We start from the raw sequence: 23,549 nt of genomic DNA on the forward strand, positions 1-23,549 counted from the left end.
TCTGCATCTGCAGTTTTGCATCTTTGATGCCTAAATGGAAATGCGGTGAGCTGGGCCAACGGCAGCACAAGCTCCAACATCTGGCATCTGGTCAATTGGTCAATTTTCATTTGCATATCATTTGGATTGGTAGCCAAGAATGTTGCAAAACTCTACTAAATGTATAGTTTTGGCATTTTGGCAGTTTGACGTAATGGGCACAAGCGGTAAGAGCCAGAAAGGCGCTTTGACCAAGAGCAGGAGAAGGGGCCTAGATTGTGTAAGGATAACTGCAATGCCGACCAGTTAGTTAATTAGCAAAGTGCGTGGCAGTCTCTAGAAACCCTTCAGCTTTGATGGAAATTAATTAATTTTTTTCATTTTTTCTCTCTTTGCAGGTAAGACTCGAATAAATCAAAAGAAAACACGAATGCGAGATATCGATTAAGGTCAAATTACGCATACGCAGTGTTGTACCTGTATGGATGTGATGGCTAAAGATTTCAGTTTTGATTTAATAGAAAACCAAAGTCAGTGGTAATGTAATTATAAAAAGTATCATGAATGGAGATTTTCCCAGTAAATGGGAAAGGTTTGTTGGAAATGAAAAACCTAGATTGTGTGACTTCAAGCTGGAGTCATATAAATAGAATCATGTAATTAAGCTTCAACCAACCAACTACTATGGATAAAATTGTACCAATGTTTAATTTTGTCATTTAATGTACCTTTTAAAAGTTAGCTTTAATAACATTTTGTTTACTTTTACCTCTCCCGTTACCACATAGCCTTATTTGACCCTCTCCAAATGAGTTATGGCCACCTTAATGCCCAGCATTTAACTTTGTCAAGCTCAAACATAAATATAAAAAGTGTTTTTTGTCTTTTAATGACATATGGTTGTTGTCGGGTCTCTTGGTTTTTATCAGCCATTAATGATCGCCGGAGGAGAACGTGATGGGTCACCAAGGCGGGGTTGCCACCTAAAACTGTGTGTCGCTTGTCTGATATTTTTTCCAGTTATATTTTTTTAAATTATTTGTTTTTTTTTTTCGAATGGGAAACGGAGACTGTGAGACTACGTCGGCCATCAGCTGTCAACAGCTTTTGCCGCTGTCTGCGTAAATATTTGCCAGCTGCGTAATTGCAGCCGAAAACTAGAGAGGCAGTAAAAATGAGACACTGTCGAAGGGTGGAGAGGAATACATATTTAGCCTGTCGGCGAGATAAATAGTCAAATGAAGCCAGGTCCTAATGAGTGGCATTGTGTAGGCGTTGACGGCTCTGTCTGACACTTTTTACCAAAAAGGTCAGCTGGCTTTGAGCCCATTTCCGTTGTTAGCCGGCCAGCATCCATAATATCGTAGGCACATTCTAGAAATAATAAACCATTGCGTTTGCAAGAAACTTGTGAAAACTTATTAGCAGGCAACTTTGTTATTTTTTCTCGAAAGCGTGCGGCTTCCTGACCATCTACGAAGTTTTTGTGTAAAGGGGACAAACTTATAAACTTTTAGTTTTTTGCAATTTATGTAATAAGAGTAACAAAACTTTTTAAGAGCTAAAATCTTGTAGCAAGTTCCTGCCAAGATTAGAGATTACATTTTCTCGAGAAATCAGAAATAGTAATAGTAACTTGTGTTTACTCCAATACCTTAACTACAACTAATTAATCGATTTGGTTAGCCATGCATACAGTTTACAATAAGTTGCTACCTTTAACATTTTCAAGCAATCTTTCGATCGCCTTCGGCTGGGCGATTGTTTCCCACGCCTCTGTATAGTATTTTTGGTGGCACGAAACATTTCGACTTCATCATATCTTGGCGACTACTTTTGTGGCCACTAGAGTGCGACTTGTAAGCCGCAAACAGCAGCGGCACTCAAGAGGCCCGAAAGTCTGGTCTTTCGAGTGGTTTTGGCGCAGTTTAGATGCCTCGAGACACTTTCGGCCAGGCTAAGACTGCCTACAGAGCCCTCAGATTGGTGGCAACAATCTTTCATTGTTGCGGAGCCAGTCCGTTGGCTACGGACTTATTCGCCCATGTTACCCCCCACTTAAGACCTTGTCTAAATTCTTTTAATGAGTTTAAGCTCCATTTTTTGCCTCGTTGCAGTTGCAAGTCAAAACTTTTTCTCAATTCGCGTGTTTTTTGCTTGATATTCTGACGCCTGACTTAAAGGATTTGCACTTTCAAGGACTTTCTGTTGCTTAGATACCAGCTATAACGAAAAAAAAATTATAACACACACATCATATGTGTGGGCTTGGCTGGGGGCAACAAAAATAAACAATAAACAAATTCCGTTGACATAAAAAAAATATATAAAGAATCAACAAAAGCATAAAAAGCCCACAAATAACTACCACTGGGATGTTGGTTTAGCATAGAAAATGCGTATAAATACGAAAGCCGCTTGATCCTCTTCAGTGCCTTCCTGTCCTGCGACCTCTCAACCCCTGCCCTTCTTCGTACTCTTCCCCGCCCATTTTCCGCCCCGTTCCAAGGCCTCCAACTGAACAATAAACAAGCCATAAAATATTTGCCGTGTGCACTTGGCTTGGAAAGCGGTAATGGCAGCTTTTTATATGTCAAATAAATAGCAAAGAAATATAAATATGATTAGCCAACTTTGATATACTCTACTCAGTGATATATTACATTATTTATAGTTTTACAATCTGTTTAATATTATTTAAATTATGATAAATATATTTGGAAAACTTGTACATCTATTTGATGTACAAACTTTATCAAAAAGGTTGTTAGCCCGAAAAGAGCAATTGTAATCTAAATAGGATGCCAAACTCAACCCCAATTTATGACAAAGATACCTTATGGCCTGTCCAACCAAAGAACGTGCAAGAAACCCTTAATAGTAACCAAACAATATTCCATAATAACCGGGTTCGAATGCTTTCCTCCGATTGTGTGCCACACCTGTTCATCTCAAAGTCAAGTGACCCATAAAAAAAAAAAAATAAAGTGAAAATGGCTCAACTATTTCGGTTTTTGTTCAAGGGAAGGCAACCTTGCCCGAAGGCTTTTCCCTGCCATTTGTTTGGCACACAAAAAGGCGATAGAAGAATTTGCCAAAGCCCCAAGTGCATTGATTGATTTCTATTTCCATTCAGGCCAGAAAAACACCGAAATACCCGAGATTCTTTCACAACGTTAGGAGGTCCTGTGATTTCGGACAGAACCTCCAGGGAGTACCATAACCAGAGCAATTAACGTTTAACATTCGTTGGAACTCGTATACTATGTAGCCTATCTATCTGCACTTAAACCTCAAGGAGCAGCCCATAAAAGTCCATGCAAAGTCAGGGAGTCAGGGGAATGAAACTAAAATCAACGTCAACAGCAGAAAAGGAGCCGCAAAACGAAAAGAAGAGCCAGACGAGGCCATTAATTTTTATTGCGCACACGAAATATTCCCAAAAGCTGAGAAAGGAGCCTAAAAAACACACACACACATACACATTTATATACACACACACTTATACACTCGCACACTCAAATATATTTGAATAAAAATTAGCTAGCATACATTTAGGCAGAAGCGACGCCGCCGTAAATCTCATAAAATACCGAAATACCAAGCGGCAACTGTTACGGCGTCGGCATCGAACACCAAGGTAATCAGCTCTGGTGAGTGCCAAGGGGGCTGGTGGGGATGGGGATTGTCCTGCCGAGGGTGGGACGTACTACTCCCCGTATAGAGGATTGCGTGTGGCGTCGTAGTCTTCATGGGTATCGTCGTTAGGGGGTTGATTTTGGGGGGATTTTCCTTCTTTTTTTAGCTGGAAAATTTCCGCGACTTATAATTTGGCAGGGTCACACTGCTATCTTATGGATTTTATTTAAATATATTAATTTATTTATTTTGTATATGTATCACGGTACTACTTTAGTTTTTCCAATCTAGGTAATACCCACTAGTAAATTTTGTTTATATAGTTAGACCTTTGAGCCGATAATTTAACCTTTTTCAAAAGTTATTAAAAGATTAAGAATCTTTAATAATATTCCTTATAAAAACTCCAGCATATTTTCCATTCGATAGACGGATAAGAACTTCTGCTCATTTTCAATAGCTTTTTCTCTTGCCTACTTTAAGGAGCTCTAGCTTGATGACAACAACTCCACAAGCAAAAACAACCCGAAGAGCAAATAAATTTCCGTCTGCTCGAATGGAACACATCCCAGAAAGTGTGTCCAGACTTATTGGCGACGCAATTTCGTAACAGTTGTTGGCCGATGTGTTTTGAGCCATATTTGGGCATCATAACAACTCGTAAAATGGCATTCCAGTTGTTTGTCAGCTACACTTTTAGTGCTAGTTGCTGTCTGAGCTTTATGTACGGATATCGTTTTTGTTGATTCGTCTTTTGGCTTCTGCTAGTTTTCAGATTTTTGATTCCCAGGATTGCTTACCCAAGTCATTTCTTGTTTTTTTTTGGGTTATGGTTTTTTGTTTTCCGCACTTTTGAAAGAGTGAGAGCTTCTTGGGCATAAAAAGTTTCGCCTAAGCCGTCGAGTGGCATGAAGGCTTTTGTCTGGCTCTTCGATGTCAGCTGTATCTCGTTGGTCTTCAAACCGAATCTTTGGGGAAATTCTTATATAATAAGAGGAAAAACTCCCGTAGAGCTTAGTCACTATACGACAATGCACGGAGAAAAATAGCCCCAATACATTTCAAATTAAGATGAAAGCATATTTAGAATCAAGAAAACAAAAAACTTTCGAAAAAACAAAAACATTATTATCCAAACATGAAGTAAACTATCCTTAGTGCTGCATTGATTTTCTTTTAGTGTACCTATATATGTTCTGTTCTGCTTTTATGTATCAAGTATTATGTAGTACTTATGGTGTGCTTAAAGGGATTTGCCAAGTGCTACCTGAGCCAGGACTCCAGCCAGATGTCTGGCATGTCCTTGCTTCGGTTTCCCTTTGTTTCCTGAAATTTTTCCGCAGCATTTCTTATGCATCCTGGCAGGCTTATAATTAAAACTTATGTGTGTGTGTGGGTGCGTTACGGTGTCCCAAGGCGGCTTATCATACAAAAAGCTTCAGCTTTGCGTTGCGTATTTTGTGGGCCACCATCATCCGCGTCAGGCGGCAATCCCACTTCGGCCCTTTTCCCAATCGGCTTGATTGATTCGGTTATAAAATTAAAAATAAACACAAATGTTGGCATAAATTTTATAAAATGTACGCAATTTGCATTTGGAAACGGGCAGAAAACATTTATATCTGGAAATGGATGCCCTTGGGTTAAATTACATTGCTAATACGCCGCGTTGACTTACCTGTGGGCCGGAGTAAAGACTACTTCCTGTGAGCCATAAAAAAAAAGTATAAAGGGGTGGCATTGGGAGTGGGCTGAGTAACGTTTCCTGCGTGTGCTCACTCATTTTGCATGTGTTTTATCCCCTTGCCGCCTCAAACTCCCTCACTTCCGCTTCCCTTTTTTGCAGCTATGCGTTGTGCATTTAAATTTCAATGCCTTACGGCTTTTCAAGCCCCACACATACAGGAGCTTTATATATGTATAAGTATATGTTCGATGTATGCTTGTATATGTATAAATATTTATTGCCTTGTCGGCACGTAATAGGCGGAATTCGAGGAGGTGAAGCCATCATCCCGACATATCCACCTACCATGCAGGGAATTTTTTTCCTGTTGTTCATATTTTGTCGTTTTTGACAACACTTTGTTCAGTTTTTGGCGGCTTTATCTGGGTCCCTCCCGACCACCCCTTAAGGATTCAGACACATTGAAATATCTATATAAATTCACATGCCTGCCTGTTTGTTGCCTCCATCATGTTGTTTTGTTTTATATGATTTAATTTGGCATTTTTTTGTTTGTCGAGCAGATCGTCTGACATTTACTTATGTAAATTGTGTTTTCTTTACTTTATGATTAATGTTCTTTATACATTTAACAATTGAAAACTGTTTTGCTTTAAGATAACAGCCATAAATTCAATGAATAAAAATATTTTTGTTAATAAGCATATGCAACACTCGATACACATACGATTGAAAGATGATTGATTTCTCTCTTCCCATTGATTGGATAACAACCTTAAAAATAAATAAAAAATCCAATTGCTACTGTTTCCTCTTTTTGTAATGTTTGTGGTCGATGTTAACCCTTGACCCCATAAAGCAAACTAATTGGATTTTGGTTGTTCATCTTGTTGAATATTTTTTACTTTCTTTTTTGAAGCCATTTGAATTTATGAAAAAAGGAAATAAAATGTACAATCAATTATTGCATTGTACTCGATGCTTTTAATATTTATTTTTAATTCATGTTTTCAACTATTTATTTGGCAGTTAAACATTTGTGACGGCATTTCTTCTTTTTTTAGTTATTAATAATGTTTTCGTTTTATTGAAAAAATATAATCAGGCTTTTTTAAGTTTGCCTTCAGAATTTGTTAATGTTTATTTTTCGGTTTGTTTTATGTTTTTTGGCTTGATTGCTATCATTGTTTGTCTCGATTTCGGTAGAATCGGTTGTTCTACTTTTATAGTGTTTTATGTATCATTTAATTTGTATTTAATTTGCTAAGAAATGTGCGACTTTAGGTCCCTCATTAATAAATCAACTCTTGTCGGCTTTGTTATGTAAATTTTCAGCTTTGGCTAATTTGATGCGATGTCCATGAGAAAAAAGGGAAGAGGCAAAGAAAATATTTGTTGAGGATCAAACTGGAAAAAATGTTTTCATAAGCAATTATAGTCTTCTGCTTGAACGCATCGAATTGTATTTATTTATTCATTCATTTCCCATGGCTCTCGACACGTTTTCGGCGTTGACAGTTTGAAGTATTCGTTTATATCTATTTTTTTTCTACTTACTTTGTGGCCAGATTGGCAGCCGCCAAAGACTATGAATGCTGCAATCAAGGCTTGGCCTGGCTTGGCTTGGCAGTTTGGCATTTGGCTGCAATTGTGTGGAAAACGCTAAGCTTGCATTCAATTTGTTTGCACATTTATCAACCGAAGAATCAAGAGACGACAGCTTAAAAACATTGCAACCTGTAATTTCGGCTTCGTTCTCCACGCATCTGATGGACGGGCGAAGGAATTCAAAACTTGATACTTTATCTAGTAGCAGATGGTGCACATTTAGTTTTGTAATTCAAGTGGAAAGTTGTTCGCTCGTACTGTGGCGTGTAAGCTATGGCAGCGTATTAAATTTCACTTTTGTTTTCTTGCCGTGTGCCTTTTTCCCTATCCATGCGATTTATATGGAAATATGTAGTTTGGCCTGACTATTTTATGATATGTGACAGACACGCCATGGTCTTTGGGCATTTGCGAGAGTAACTCATACATAGGTCCAACTCACAGGGAGCTATGAGTTTCGCATTTCATCTGACAGTGGATTTGGCCACGTGAGAGCTTTTATTCTGCCAGTCAAAAAAGTGGGGGAATAGGGTATCTGTCAAATAGAAACGGTATGCAAGTGGGTTGACACAAAAATTAAACGAAATAAAAAAAATGTTCATGGCACACTTGATTGAATTTCATAATAAGAAGCCTTTTTCTATACTGAGTAGGCTGTGCTTTCAATAAACTAGGAATACAATTTTTGAATTAGTTGGCTTTGCCTTTCATAGAGGCATACGTTTTTACGAAAGTCCACATTTCCATTTGGGCTCTCCGCAAGCTGGGACGGCCTGGGGATCTAACACAAATAATATTTTATTCATTTAGTTTTATATTAATTTAAATATTTTTTTAATTTATTTTTTTCCTTTTCGGATTATGCGTTGACTTTCGAAAAAATAAATTCAATTGGGTAGGATCACAACTGGTGACTCCTCTTGTTTTTTATGTATATTTTTTTTAATGTTACATTCTTAACTATTTCACCAAACATGAGGACAGCTTCTTCTTTTTCTGCTTATTTATATTGATTAATTATAAAGAACTAACAATAGGGTTTTAGTCGCGACATTAACCCGAAAACATTGGGTTTAGAGCATTGGAATTATTTCGATATCAAACTTTAGCAGAGCCTTTTATTTTTATACTCATTTATAATCATAATTTAAACATAAAAAAACACAATTTGATTTTGTTGACATTAACCCGAAAGCTATGTGATGGTTGCAACTGGCGATTTTCTTATCTTTATTCGACCTATTTAATCTTACATTTTAATTTTTATTAATTAATCTCAAAAAATATTTGAGGGTTCTCTGAAAGTTTAAGAGATGGTAGCAAACACAATGTATTCTTGCAATGAAAAACCAATGCCAGTTTATACATTTAATTTTCTGATTTTCTTTATTAAACTTACTAATATTATTTAAAAATATTTGACAAAGTATGTGAATTTCTGTGAATTCTTATACTCCCCATTTTATATCCTTATATCACTTGGTATCTTGTCACTTACATTCCATGAAACTATCAATTTGTAACCCAAACCAATACAATTATTTCTATATTTGGTGTGAGGCAATTATAATGCCCCACACCACCTGGCAATCAAATACGGAACATGTTTCCACTACTAATGCCCGATATGAACATGTACTATTGTGATACCAAACAATAACTGTCCCGAAAAGTGACATCGAGTTAGACCCGGAGGCTCAGCCGTGGGGCGCAGCCGTAAATAATGCCAAATGATTTCAGCGGCACGATAAAACAGACACGCGCCCACGTAATTAGAACATTACCGAACCATTTAACCAAAAATACGAGTATGTGCCTGTAAAAAGGTAAACTATAAATTTGAAAATTATAAGGTTTCTGACAGCAGTTTTGACAGCAATGGGCCGACAAAAAAGTCGCGTGCAAGGTCCGGGTCTCTTCAACCAATTCAATTATTTAAGTCAATGAGAGAAGGCGATTGAGTGCGGGCTATAATGATTAATATTTATTATTTACGCATTCAATATTTAAAGCCCATCACAGACACCTCCAAGTGTGGATTGTTGTCAGCCACTTTTGTGAGGAGTTTTATTTGTCAATCAAACTGTCTAAGTTTGGAGGGGCTTATCTTTAGTGGTATGCAAACACCAAGATTATGGGCACTAAAAACGAAGGCAATCGGAGAAACTATTAAGGTTTTCCATAATGCGTAGGCTACCGAAGATAAGGCTGCATTTTATACTAAACTCATAAAAGTACTTTTCATTAATTTAATTTATAAATAATCTCCGGCGAACTATGTGTAAAATATAATCCCTATATAAGCTCAAAGTCAAACTGCACGATTGCCTTCAATTCGTTTGCTTGTCAAAAAATCCCCGCATTCATAAAAAATGTTCCAAATTTAATCTACTCTGATTCGGCTGATTGAGTTTGATAGTTTAATTTAAATGTGGTCTGTAGGGAAAATCCGTTTAATGACATTTATTACTTTTTTTTAATAAACAAACGAGTAGGGCAAACAATACAATTTCAATTAAAAATCGATTGCTCTTGTTGAGTGAAATAACAATTGAAATATTCATAATTTGATTGAAATTTTTGCAATGCTATCCTTTTTTTTATCACAAAGTGTCAGGGTGCTAAAGGTTAATCTGCTCTCGATTAAGTGTCATTAAATGTTTTGTTATTTCAATTAAACAGCATTGAAATCTGATCACCTAACTAAATTGCTTAATTTATTCAACTCTTGGAGTGTTTGTGTTTCGTTATTCTGCGTCACAAAAAGAGTCAAATTAGCGACTGTGTCTAGTCTCGTTTATGCATTATTTATATACCCGATCACTAAAGTTTTTATGGCCCATGCGAAAAGTTTATCAACTTGTTGTGGGTAACACCAGATACATAATACCCGCTAAATATAAATAAATATGCATATCAAGGTAATCAAATATGTGTATTGATCTTGAATTTCGATTCTTGAAGTCAAGATTTAGATTTTCGATATAATTATAAAAGTTTGAAGTTTTTTGACGTATTTAAAGAACAAATATTTTTTAGCCATTACACATGCTGTGTATTTATTGATCTTTAATGAAATGATTTTTTTATTTGTCTTTCCAATTAAAAAATCATATACTATTCCAAAAGCGGTTCGTCAACTTCGTAACCCAGTTTTCAGGCCATAAATATGTATCTTTAATGTATCTTTAATTGATCGTGAGTGGCTTAGAAACGTTCTTCTAGCGCTTTTCAATGCGACCACGCCCACAACTAGCTCTCTAGATGTTCGACGTCAGCGGCCATATTTGTGGTAGTGATTGGCATTGCCGATGTGTGAGTGTGTGGGCGAACCGCATGCTTGGACCGCCCATAAATATTCACACTGAGTTATGTGAGCAAATTTGCGCAGTCGTTTAGCACACACACACCCTTGTGTTTTGGCCATTTTATGCGAATATGTGTGAGTTCACGTTTATGGCCAAAATTAGCGCTAAATTTGTAATTAATGAGGTGCCCTAGCAGTTGACGTTTTAATTGAAAATACCACAGGAAAATTAATGTACAATTTATTGATGTGCAATTAGAGCCCTGGGGTTTCGCTTTAAAATCCTTTTTTTTTTTTGATATCTCAGTATTTTTTTGTCATTAAATGTCATTTAGCTTCATTAAATCGCTAGCAATCTAGTTTGAAAATTTAAATGCTTGAAAACAAAAAAGCTTTAATTTTAATCTAACGAAGAGATCAAAAGTTTGACGAGTTTGTTGTTCAGAGAATGACCAAATATTATAGGCAAGAAATTCACCCCTTAAGGTCACATTTTGACAATATCCATTTAATTAGTGGATTAGTTTTATTAAGGTTAAATTGAAAATAACCTAAGCATTTTTAAATACTTAGTAAATTGTTATAGTTTACCAGTTTTTTGTACTCCATACCTTATTTGCATATCTTTGATGCCATTTTAATGACCACTTTACTTATTAGATCAATTCTCTCTCTTTTGTTTCAGGTAAGCGATCCACATTCGTCAAAACTTGATTGAAGTCAAACTGGAATAAGCATAAAGTTTGGAGGAATATATAATAGTATATCTTAGATAAACCCATTAAAGAGGAATTAGAAAATCGAAAGTGTTTCGTACTCTGTCAGCATTTATTTTAGGTGATTTGGAATTAGATTAAGAAACCTCAATCTTTTGGCCAATGAATTTAATTGGACCGAACCGTAAGACCAACCTTGACTCACATTTACCAATTTCCGATCCAATTCCATGAAAGCCTTGACCCACGAAAATCACACATACGTAACTTAATTTCCCGAAATGTTTTTAGTAGTTTAAACCAAATAGAGTTTTATTAATGGCCAGAGTGAAAGTAAAATTGAAACAATAACCGAAACCCATATCGGTTCCCGTTTTCCCTGCTCCACGATATATCCAAGGTAAGCCGGTTGTGAATATTTTTTACTTTATGGGCCAAATACGGACGGCAGCCAACCGGGGCTCATACATATTCATAAGCTATTTATATTTGCTATTTGCCTGAGATTTATAACGAATTTTGAATTTTTCTGCTTCCTCTACACGACTGGCATGATTTTTATGTCTTCTTTGGCGAACAATTAAATGTCTGTCGGCCAGTTTTTTCTTTGGGGCTGTGATTTTGTGATTTTTCTTTCCAATTGATTGGACTGACAGACTTTCAATCAATCGAACCGAAAGAAATCAAATCACACACACTGACTGCCCCAACTGGGGGACTGAGAGTTCAGTGGCAAGTGTGGGCTGCCAGCCGTCTTCACTAAGCGGATTCCATTCGGTTTGGGAATTTGATTTCCGAAGGCTGGCCCGACTATATCAGAGTGTTAATGACGCCACGGCTACCAGAAATCGTTACCAAATTTAGTCGAAATGCCCCGAAAATCAATTTGCTGAACGCATTTAAATTAATTTGCCGTCGGCTGAGTTGAAAAATATGTTTCGCCGTTTTACATTTATCATGTTTCACTTTAAGTGTGTCATCTTAAAACCTCCCTCCAAAAACTCTTGTGACTGGAAGTTCATGCACTTGAGAATGCATTCACATGAGAACATACATATATCAGAGCATGTGGTGGGAAAGTTTTTTTTTTGAAAAACCAACTGAGCGCAAACACATTTATTTACTACTCATTTCGACATTAATTGGATTGCTTTGCTCGGAGGTTGTAAATTAATAGGCGGCCCATTTTGATTTATGGCCCGCAGTTCACATAGAACTCTTTTCAAATATTTATAAAACTTATTCATGTTAAGCACTTGCAGAAGGGTATTATATTTTTGGACCCTCTAATATAAACTCATGATCAGTATCACCTCTTCAGTCGATACAAGATTATCCGTCTATCGCATAGTTTAAACTTTAAAGCTGAGCATGGCAATACGGCCATCATTAAAAAAATGATAAAAATGGTATAGAAGGACAATATGGCTCCCAGCCATGGCTATATGTTGGCCAATTTCCATCCTTAATGTAAGGGTATATCAACTTCGGCTCATTTTCCTGCTCATTTGTTTGTTCCACTTTTTTCTCAATTTCTCTGCTTTCGCCCGTGGCTTACAATGACGTCTGTTTGTTGTTTCCATTGCATCCAATTGGTTTGCCTCCCAAGATGCTCGCCTTTAATTATAAACATTTCTCGATTGGTCACGTAATGCAAACGTTATGCGGAAACCATTTCAGGCATTCGGTTAATCATTTTCAATCGCCAAAATGATTAAAGCTCTTTCACTCGATCCGGAAATCATTGGAAAATATGTGTGCACCGGGCCATTTGGATTTATAAACTCTTTAATAAGCTTTTCTCGGAAACTCGGTAGATTCTCTCAATAGATTTACAAATTAATCATTTATGCTCTTTGTGATTAATGGTTTATGTGTTACATTCTGTAATCTTCTTAATTGCTTTGAATGAAGAAATGGGATTACTCACTCAATTTAGTTGAAAATTAGGCAACATCCACTTTCCCACTCCCTCGTTTTAATTCTCTGACCTTAGGTAATTAGTGAATTAAATTACTAGAAGATGTTAAAGAAGTTGTTTTTGATTTAATAGATTCCTATGGACACATGTTGGACTACCCTTGAGTTTGCAACTTTTTGTGTTTTTGGGGATTAAGTCCTCATTGGGTATTAAAATGTTTTTCCACTTTCAACTTGGCGCTTCTTAAATATTCTATTTGGCTATTTTAAGGTATTTCTGAAAGTGCGTGTCGTTTTTTGGGGCTTCGCAGGGGAAGTGTCTCAGTGACAGTTGACAGCTTTCGGACAACAATGAACTAATTTAAGCAGCCGAGTGTCATACATCAATGCACTAAAAAAACATTTATTTTAAGCTTCCTTCGCTTTGGTTATATTAAGCTTCATGTACGCAAAACGCGCTATTGAAGGCAGGGAGAAAAATTAATACACATAATGCTTCCGGCAAAACACGAAAATGAAAGACACATTAAAAAAAGGGGGACAGCGAATGTTGTGGAAAATAAGGAAAAGTATCTACAGCTGCTGGTCGCAATCAATTTTCATGGTTAACCGAGCGAGATCTTCTCGTATTTTCCCCCCATCCTCTCCTGTCTAATGACAAGTGGAATAAATCTTCGAAAAGTGCGAACAAAATTATTTTTCATCTGCTCTGGCTCGCTCTAAAATATTGAAAACAAGCACGAATTTTAATTTGTTTTCGGGCATTTTGTTAGTACAAATTTAAAGGGGTAGTTAGAAGAGGGACGGAGGTCAAAGGGGAAGGCTCGCACCCATAGTGTCATAAATCATGGATGCCAAAATTCCCACATCAGCTATAAGCAAATTGACCATCACCTAGCGGCCATTTTTCTATATTTTTTTTATTTGTTTATTTTTTGTTTGGCTGGCAACCCCTTTAAATGTTTTCTCTGCCAAATGCAGTTGAATATAAACTCACGAAAATATTGCAACTTCTGACCCAAAAAAAGTGGAACGAAACCTGTGTCAGAGCCACCGCAACCGCATTCAGGTACCACCCACTGGGGATGCATTTGTCAACGGTTGCAGAGCCAGCGACCCGAGGGCGCTTAGGCCACGCATAACTTCCATCACAACTGAGCTAAAAAAAAAAAAAATGAAGGAAAAACTATAAAATATTTGTAGTGGCAAGAGCTTGGATTTTTGTTCTTATTGCAGCTAGTGGGAGAGCTGGAAAAATGTTGTCAAGCGGGCATGGCGGCAAAGTGAAGTAGAAGCAATAAAGCGGATGCCAAACATACTCCTGGGAGCGGCAACATCATCATTTTCATTTTCATCATCCTCATCAGAAAAGCGACAGAGTAGTCGTCATCTGGAGCACCACCTGAAAGTTATGGGTCAAATATTTCTCTATCACAGCTGTGTGGGAAATTCTGCAAATGTCCTCCGGCAGGAGGTTGGGAGCTCAGAAAATGGTTTAATGGATTTTGCTAAACTCTAATTATTTCTCATTTTCCAAACAGACTCAAGACCAATGTCTGTGAAATAATATTATTAAACAAACTTAGAAGGTGTTCAGTTTTCTTTGCCAATTATCCATAAAGCTAAGTTCTTCTCCAAGTAAGTCGAGTAAACTTTGGCAACTGATACGCAAAACATTTGCCATAAAATCAATAGCTCTTCGAATGTAATTAGTTTTGTTTAAGCGACTTTCTAACACCAAGTTCGCCTCTAGTAGCACTTTAAAATAAGATAATTATAGCTAACAAGTTCATCTCACGAGATGACATTCATTTGCGTAATCTTTCAATCAAACTCAGAACCGCAGATCTCAAAGATGAAACCACCACAACTCAACTCCAAATTGGACGGAGACGTGTAAACTATCAGACACCAAATTAAACATTTGTCAGAGGCCGTATCATTAAAATCGCAGCCCAACACGCGCACCTGTCATAAATAAAATCATAGCATAATTTATGATAATCCAATGCAAATGATTGAAACTAAAAAACAAAATCAAACTTCAAGAAAAACTTCGAGTAATTTTAGGTAGTGCCAAAGGTAAACTCGTTCTGATGGTTGGTATACTCGGCAGGGTTAGCTTTTTGGTCCAAAAATTATATATGCATGCTGTGCATATATCAAGTTAATTGGGTTAATTGACGCCACCATATGCGGCCCTGTCCAAAGTTATTTTTCAAATTGTTTGCCGACTGAACTTTTGCTGGAAACTGATATAAATTTTTTATGAAAATTTCCATCTACATATATGTAGACAGGCCGTGCTTGGGTGACTGGCGAATATTTTATTTCGACACTTGCACTTTCTGCTTTAGTTATTTTTTGCCAATTTGGTTTTCTTATTAAAATGACTTAGTTCGCTTATCCCAAAGAAGAATCATCATTAACAAAAAGCGACAGCTTTTGGACCAAACATTCGGCTCACAAATATTAATGCGCTAATTTGCATAATTTTCAAATTTATTTTCCATTCACTCTCTAGCACAGAGTTTGGCGTATAAAGTAGCCGATGATATTTCTTTTTCTTTTATTTGACAAAGGGAATACCGAGAGTGAAAAATTTGATATCGAAGCGTGGAAAGAAAAATACACATAAAATCCATAATGAGAGGCAAATCGAATAAAATTCATATTTTTTCATCGGTTGCCTTTGCCCTATGGCTGCTAATTTGCCTAACAATGGCATTAAGCACGCTTATTAGTTATAATTCGGTTTTGTATTTGGCCAACAAGTTAATGTTGAGATAGGGCCCAACTCCGTTCGGGTTGATAAATGCCATGGTGATCCCAGGCCGCCCCCCAAAGCCCAATCATCGTTTTGTTCACACCATTTATCATCTTTGGGTATTTCATATAAAACGGATTTTTTCAGATTAAGTCATATTATGTGTAATGTGTAATTTATTGTTTGTCACTTTACAAATGGTAATGCACTTTCTTCACATTGTCTCCACTTGTTTTCCGCATCTGTTGTGCCGTTTTTTGTGGCAAGTGCATAAATTACCTCAAGGAAATGCTTGCAGCATTTTCACAGCTATGAAAAGCGTTTTTTAAACGTCTTTTATTGGCCATGCTTTTCACATGAAATGTGTCAAATGCATTTCTTTTTAGATTTTTACTTCTCAAGGAAGTGATAAATAAAAAAAGAGATAGAAAGATTTTATGAATTTGGCAAAAAGCATTTAGCTTTATTATATTTGGCGTGCACACATTTAATTTAAATTCCATGTGCTTAATTTCCTCTTGTCAGCAACTAAAAATAAATTTAAATACTTTGCAACACGAAAAAACCAACCATTGTTGAATCAATGGTGACGTCGTGTCAAAAGCCTTAAAAATCGTCTCTTTTTTGTCAATGCTTTGTAAATCAGAAATGAATGCACATTAAAAGTCTAAATAAAAATCAAAACACGACTCAAACCATTCAGTTTCAGGTTTACTCAGTTTCACCTTTTGCCGAGACTGACCAAAATAATATTAATGGGAATGACTCCCCCTCATCCCGCATTTTGGCCGCAATAAATTACAGTATAAACAAAAAATTCACAAAAAAATGGAAAACATAAAAAACATATTTATTGTATATGCATATAAATATGACACTGAGGCTTCAGTTTGTTCACAAATATTACGATTATCGTCGGAATGAATCATATTACGGATTTCGCTTTTGTTTTGGCTTTGGCATTCGCTGTTCATAGAGGTTAACGTACTACCAACAAAAACCAAATGTATAAAAAATACAAAGAATAAACACATACGTAACATGAGTTATTTTCGATTATGTAGGTTAATTGTTGTTTTGGAATTTCGTCATTATTCGACTTCGAAAACCCCGAAAGTCGCTTCCTTGACTGACCCCAATATCAAAAGTGGTAAGAGCGCAAAAAAAATCAGCTCTAACATCCATTAGACAAATTGACAGGCTGCAGTTCTTTGAGTCTGACAGTTCTGGAGCCTCTGACAACAATATTAAAAAACATTTGCATAATTAATGACTGGAAATAGTTTTTGTTGTCGAGACCAGCTCATCCTGTTCCTCCTCCTCCATTGCAATTATTTTTTGTGCGAAAAACAATGACAGTTGCAGGCAGTCGGAAATATTTAGAGGAATATAAAAGCGAAATATGCCAGGCAGTTTTTAATGACTTTTTCCAGGCTTTAAGCAAAATTAGATACTTGGCTGTACAAAAAATGTATGGCTGTAATGAATGATGATGGATATACACTGCAAAATAAAATTGTAAATTATTAAATAAAAAAAGTATTAAACTAGGAATCAACTACTTTCCTTTTCCTTTAAATATATTTTTTTCAGTACAATACTAATGCCGGATTTAAGCCAAGTTTATTGCTCCTGTAGGGTGCCTTGGATTTACTTTAGTTTCTCTTTCTGCTCGCCTGCTTTGGCCAAATAATTGTTATGCCAATTTCATTGTTATGTCGTGAGCCGAAATAAATGACTTCCGTTAGCTGGAGCTGACCCTTTCATAGGGCCTCCGGATTGTGGGTCGTTGTTTGCAGAAAGAAAAAAAAGCCATTTCATTGTTGCGGATATGAAGGTGGACCCCGCCAGGTGCGATGAAAGCAGCTTTTGATTGGATCACAAATCGATTTTTCGGCAGATGGACACCGATTTCTTACTTCACAGCATACTTCACAGCTTTTTCATTGAGCACTTGACAGACACACATTAATATCTTCAGTAAAAATGCATTCGCATTTGTTCTTTCCATGTCAAGAGTACTAAAATATATATATTTCGCTTCTATGCATGCAAGTTGAAAAAAATAAATGTTTGCCAGAGAAAATAGAAAAGTGGAAAAATGCATTAGGAAAACATTTTTCTTGCTACTGCGGCGGTTCTTGCTCTTGTGCCTTTTGTATTTTTTTTTTTTCATTTCAATGTATATAAATTTCCATTTGCACTGCAGATGTAGAATTCCCCCATACCCGCTCCCATACTCTCGTTATACGTCTATTGTTCATTTTGGGGGGCGGATGGGTGGTTGCTTTGGCTTTAGAGCGCCATAATTGAAACATGCATATTCCATTGTAAGCAAGGCAAGTAGCTAGGTGGCGGGTGGGGGTGGTGTGTTGAGCTGTGGTATGGTGTGGCATCATGATTGCAAAACAAACAATGCCAAGGCAGAAATCAGCATTCAGCAAAACAAAAGCGAATGGCGCCCCAAAGCTAAAAACAGCGCCAACAACAAACCAAAACCAAAACAGAAACCGAAACCCATTGGCAAGCATTTTTATTATCCATTGAATCAACAAACAACAATACCAAAATCTAGCCACTAAAACCAAAATCAAAGGCTGTCTTCTGCCACGGCTAATGTGTCGCCAATGTTTATTAGCCACAAGCACAACGAATGGCAGCTGCATATTCCGTTTGTGCAATGTAATTTCCTTAAAAGCCAAAAAACGATTTGCCAGCTAACGTCGCAAAAAGCCTGCCACAAGGCGGAACCATCCATTCATCGCTCCATTTTGGATCGTGCAACAGTTGCACATTTGATATCTGTATAAATAAATGTGGAGAGGTTTTGGGAGTAGCTGCCATATTTGGCCAATCATCATGATGTTTTTTTAACATTATGCAACAATTGTTGCAACTGGTTTTCCTTTTTCCTCGAACTCATAGCAGATACTCTTATTGTAGTTAAATATTGACAATTTTTAAAAAGAAATAAAGACAATTATGTTATGATTCCCAAGTGTCTTCCTTCCAAAGCACCCAAATGTAGGCAATAAAATGTTTCGAGTAGTGGATATCATTTAATCGGGAAAGTATAGCGCTCCTCTCTTATAATGATATTTAGCTTTGCAAAAACATACAGTATTAAACTCAAAAATGTAAAATCTTTATTTTAGTTCATCTGTATATTTTTTAGACTATTTTCTATCGTTTTCAATTGAACAAAAATCTTGCAGTTTGTGTCTCATAAATAATGCATTTTCATCGCCATGCATATTCGATGGTGGGAACTGAAAAATCAAAAAAATGCTCAATTTAATGTTACTCTTGTTTTCTTTGGTTAGGCTCAAAACACTATATCATATTGAAGTTGCATTTTAAGAACCTTGATTGAGTTTGCTTTACTGACTCAAGGCTGACGGATTTTACAAGCCTTCACGCCAAAAGCCATTTATCATTTTTTTGAAATTCAAGCCGCGATTGCAGCTTGCTCGCTGGGTTATTCAACTTCAGGTTCAGGCTGTTCATAATGAACTCGTAAATATTATTCATACTCCAATTCCGTAAATAAATATTCAAAAAAAAAAAAAAAAATAAATAAAAAACCCAGCAGTAACTGAAAATCGTTGCGTGAGCTTTTCGATATGAACAAATAAACTCATTTTGCATGCGGCTCCCCTAATTCAGGTCAACAAACTTCCACTAAGCCATGAAAAAACGAGTGAGCAAAAAACGGGTAACATCTGCTGTAAAACATTCTCAATATCAAGGGAATACATCACGGAGGGGGTTATCCCCCAAACGGGTTGACATTTTTTTTATGCGAAGGAGACAGCTGAAATCATCTTAAAGATGCCTGGCACGTTTTCAATTTGGCCGAAACCCTTTTGTGCAATCGTTTTATGGCAAATTAAATTGCAATTAGGTGCGGCCATTGATGAAGCCATAAAAACATTTAAAAACAAATTGAAATGGTCCCCCCGGGTGATGTGTTAACATGTCATCACTTCACCCAACCCGTTAAAATAAAAATATATAATGCATTATTATTTCGGTAAATTTTTTCCGCTCTCTGGAAGTCAATGGCTTTCGATTTCGATGACTGCCATAATTGTTAATTAAATTAATGGCTCTACTTTTTCGAGGCAATCAAAGGTCACTGCATAAATACACATATGAGTTTTCTCAAAAAGCACCAAGGCCGTTAACTGGGTCGTCACAGCAGCAGAAGTTCCTGCTTTCCCTCCCACTCCTTGGACTAACCTTGACGAGTGAAATCTAAAGGCCCACACATATGCGCTCACAATTTCCGCCAAAGTGGCTTTTACCAACTTTAAATGAAAACCTGTTAAAGGCAGCGAAAAAAACGCACAGTGCGAAAAGGAAACTGCCATCAGGCGAGGGGTTAAGTGCAGGGGGTGTGTTGCCATGAAGGAACCACGCAGAAAACTTTGAGTTGAAAAATGTTAAAAAAAACACCAACAAAAAGAAAGTGCTTTTTTGAAAGACGAACTTTATGGTACTCTTACCAAGTTCCTGTTTGATTCTTAAAGGAATCGTGGGAAAAGAAACTTGGGTCCTTAAGAATAAGGAAAAAACTAAAAAAATTGACAATTTTCTTTCTAAATATGATATAAATACTAAATACGTACAATACGAGTCTGGGTAGATGAAACTTATTTCAGCACTCCTTAAAAATAGGAAATTATAAATAAAGGTAAACTTTTTGGAAGAGTATTAAAGTTGAGTTAAAGGAAACGCTCCAAAAAGGCATAACTGCTTGCCAAGTCGACGTCCGTCAGCCAGGAAAGCGTACAAAGGCATGTGCGAGTGTAGAGCACTCAGTTACCTGTTACCTGTTCCTGCAAAAAAAACATGCACACACACACAGACTGGCACAAAACTCACTCAGTCAGGCACTACCTCTCCCTGTTCCGCCACACCCTCCTGATCTACTGCCCCGCTGATCCGCACTCCCTGCCATGCTCACCCAGTTATAACGCTCCAACGCCCCAACGAGTGGAGTGGCGTGGAGCCAGGCCAGGCTAGGCCGAGCTGAGCCGAAAGTGACTGAGAAGGCAAGACGGCGGAACTGGAATGAAGAAACGGAGAAGGAGCACTGGGGAGCCCAGACTCGATAAGTTCATTTTTTGAGTTCAAGGTGAATCGGCCACAACCACAGCCAGTTTCTTTGCCATCTTTTCTTCTTCTGTTGGTATTCCCATCCCCTGCTGGTTTTTATTCTTCTTTTTTTTTATATATATATATTTTGTGTGTGTCACTGCCTTTCGGGTCTCCATGTTTGTCCGTCTCTGTGGCTTCCTTTTTGTCTTACTCCTTATGTGCCTGGCCCCATTTGCTTCGTTGCCGTCCTTAGTGGCACATAATTACACGGCTCCCTTTCTGGCCCAAGTGCGAAAAAAGGAAAATGAAAAATTAATGCAACAAAAAGACAAATAAGAGAAAATAATTAATGTTTCATTACAACTTCAGACAGAATCCGATTTATTTTGGGGTTAATTGAGTTTTTTTCCTAGCAATGGAAAATGTAAGATGAATAAATGCAATGGCTTGAAAATTTAGTTGTAAGACTTTTTTAGACAATATCCTTCTAGTGTTACCAAATTGGTTAAAAAAGCTCCAAATAAACAATATTTCATTCCTTTTTTGACACAAAAAACCAAGTAACCTAAGACTTTTCATTCAAATTACTTCCGACAACCTGAAAAACATTTGTCATCAAAAAAATAATTGATATAAATTACCCTCGAACTCCATTAACACAGTTTCATCACAAGTGTCGAATAAATTAGAATCTTAAAGTGATTCATCTCATTCGTCATACAACTTACAATCAATTGTCGTTCCCAGAACTAGAGAACCCTATTTAATTATTCCAATGGAAATGTACGTATCGAGTGCACAATTTCGGTAAACACAATTCAAGTGAACTTGGCTTTTGTGCATCAAAGACTCATTCCTATGAGATCATATGTAGCGCCCAAGGGTATTATGCTCCATAAATCACAAGACTAAACTCTGCGAAGGCTTTGTCTAACTCTACCATCTAAACTCATCACTTGATTTATTTTGCAGACGACTTGAGTTTAAAGTTGAGTTCAGTGATGCGACTCGACCTACATATGTATGCTCACCTAAGCGTATTAACATAAAAATTTGTTCACAAAAGAAGTCGCAAATCAGTGAAGCTAAAAAATAACCTCTCTTGGCAAATAATTATGAAGTTTCATTGAAAAAAATATAATTACTTCAAAAATATATATCCTTAACAATGATTCTTATATATAGTAATAGCATCCTCCTGCACACTACAGGATGCGGTTTGTCCCTTACGATGTTGGCTTTTAATTTTCAATACTACATTCCCCACATTTTCTTTTTGGGCCCGTCATTCATCTTTAAATCATAACCATATTTTTGGCAGTCAACAGTGAAATTTCCTTGAATAACCAATTTTGATTTAAAGTCCATGGGAAAGTATTGCCATCAAACGGCAATCGAGCATCCAGCCAGTGGGTCTGGCTCATTCATATAAATCAATCAATCGTGCGCACAGCCAAATAATGGCATAAAATTTCAAGTGGCAACAGCCAAAGCCAACAACCAACAGCCAACACAAACCATATCGGAATCGAACGGGCCAAACAAAACAAATCAACAATTTGTTGTTTACGCTCAATTGGCTTGAGTTCGAGATGCCCTGGCTGGACGCCTTCTCCCAATGGCTCGGATCCCTCGGATCGCAATTGGTATCGGCTCCGGTATCAGATGTGGCACTCTCAGTTCCTTCGCACATGCTACGTATAATTAAATTTCAATTAAAGCTTTCAGCGCGCAGCAAACAGACTCCTGCACATCTGGATGTGCAGTTGTGTGTAACAATATTAATTAAAAGTGTTTAAAGCGAGTGCGAGACGGGCCCGTAAACTCGCTGGCTGTAACAACCACAAATAGGCAATTAAGTAGCAAAAGTGTTTGCCCATAGCTAACTGAGGCAACATTGTTATCTACTTATATACTTGCACATATTTATTGTCACGTTGTGTTGCCCCATAGCGAAGCCGAGCATAACGCCAGCTTGATGGGAAATGAATAAAAACTGTAATTCACATTGCATGGGAAGCGGTTGCAGTTGTGGCAGAAAAAAAATGAAAGTCACTTGACGAGAGGCAAGATAATTTAACTCGACAGTTGAGGAAATTATGTCGAATTTGAATGAAAACTTTACAAATTATATGGTTTATAAACTTAAAAGTCCTATTTTTTTTTTATAACAAGTAAGGCAAACTTATCTGAACTAAATATTGCTATTTATTTAATTTTCAATTGATTTGACTTTTTTCAATTGAATATATTCTGGCCAATATTTGGTTTGGCCCCGAAAAATATTCACCATGAGGAAAATAGTTTCCCACATTTTTTGTTTACTGAACTAACTGAATATGACAGCAGTCAAGGGCAATCCGAAATATACATATTTTCCCCTATAAATAGGGAAAATCAGTTTTCAAACATGCTCTGAATGAAAAATAAAACAACATGAATAATTTCATTCATAAATATAGCAAAAAATATTTCACTCAAAGAAAAAAGAAACTTAACAATATGAGAAATTTTTGAATAAAAGTTTACTAAGAATATTAAATTTTGATAATTGTTTTACGACACAAAAAAGTCTTCAAAGTAAAATAAAGAAATTGCATGTCTTATGAAACCTTTCAGTAGTTTGGAAACAAGTTGCAACTTTGTAATAAACAATTTTAATAAGCAAAGTTGTCTCTCAATGCAAAAGCTTATATTATTTTTCGTTTTATTTATGGAAGCATACACAAGAACAAGTACGAATGAATCCAACACTCGCCTGCAGTCATGAAGTCGCTTGTAATATGACGCGTTAAAATGATGCAAACACAATTTCAGTTTTTT

At 36.7% G+C, this 23,549-nt stretch overlaps 1 protein-coding gene and 1 long non-coding RNA gene across 6 annotated transcripts in view; one reads left to right on the plus strand and one right to left on the minus strand.

The window, feature by feature from the left end:
* Positions 1–23,549, plus strand: part of LOC6500480 (splicing factor 3B subunit 4) — a 90,252-nt gene that overhangs the window by 18,574 nt on the left and 48,129 nt on the right. The gene's annotated exons all lie outside the window — the stretch shown is intronic.
* On the minus strand, positions 20,810–21,679 carry LOC116654570. Its single transcript, XR_004309798.2, has 2 exons — positions 21,088–21,679; positions 20,810–21,005 (listed from the first exon to the last, which is right to left on the minus strand). It is a non-coding gene; the product is annotated as an uncharacterized LOC116654570 (long non-coding RNA).

Source organism: Drosophila ananassae, chromosome 2L, assembly GCF_017639315.1.
Source record: "Drosophila ananassae strain 14024-0371.13 chromosome 2L, ASM1763931v2, whole genome shotgun sequence".
In the NCBI taxonomy this organism is placed as follows: domain Eukaryota; kingdom Metazoa; phylum Arthropoda; class Insecta; order Diptera; family Drosophilidae; genus Drosophila; species Drosophila ananassae.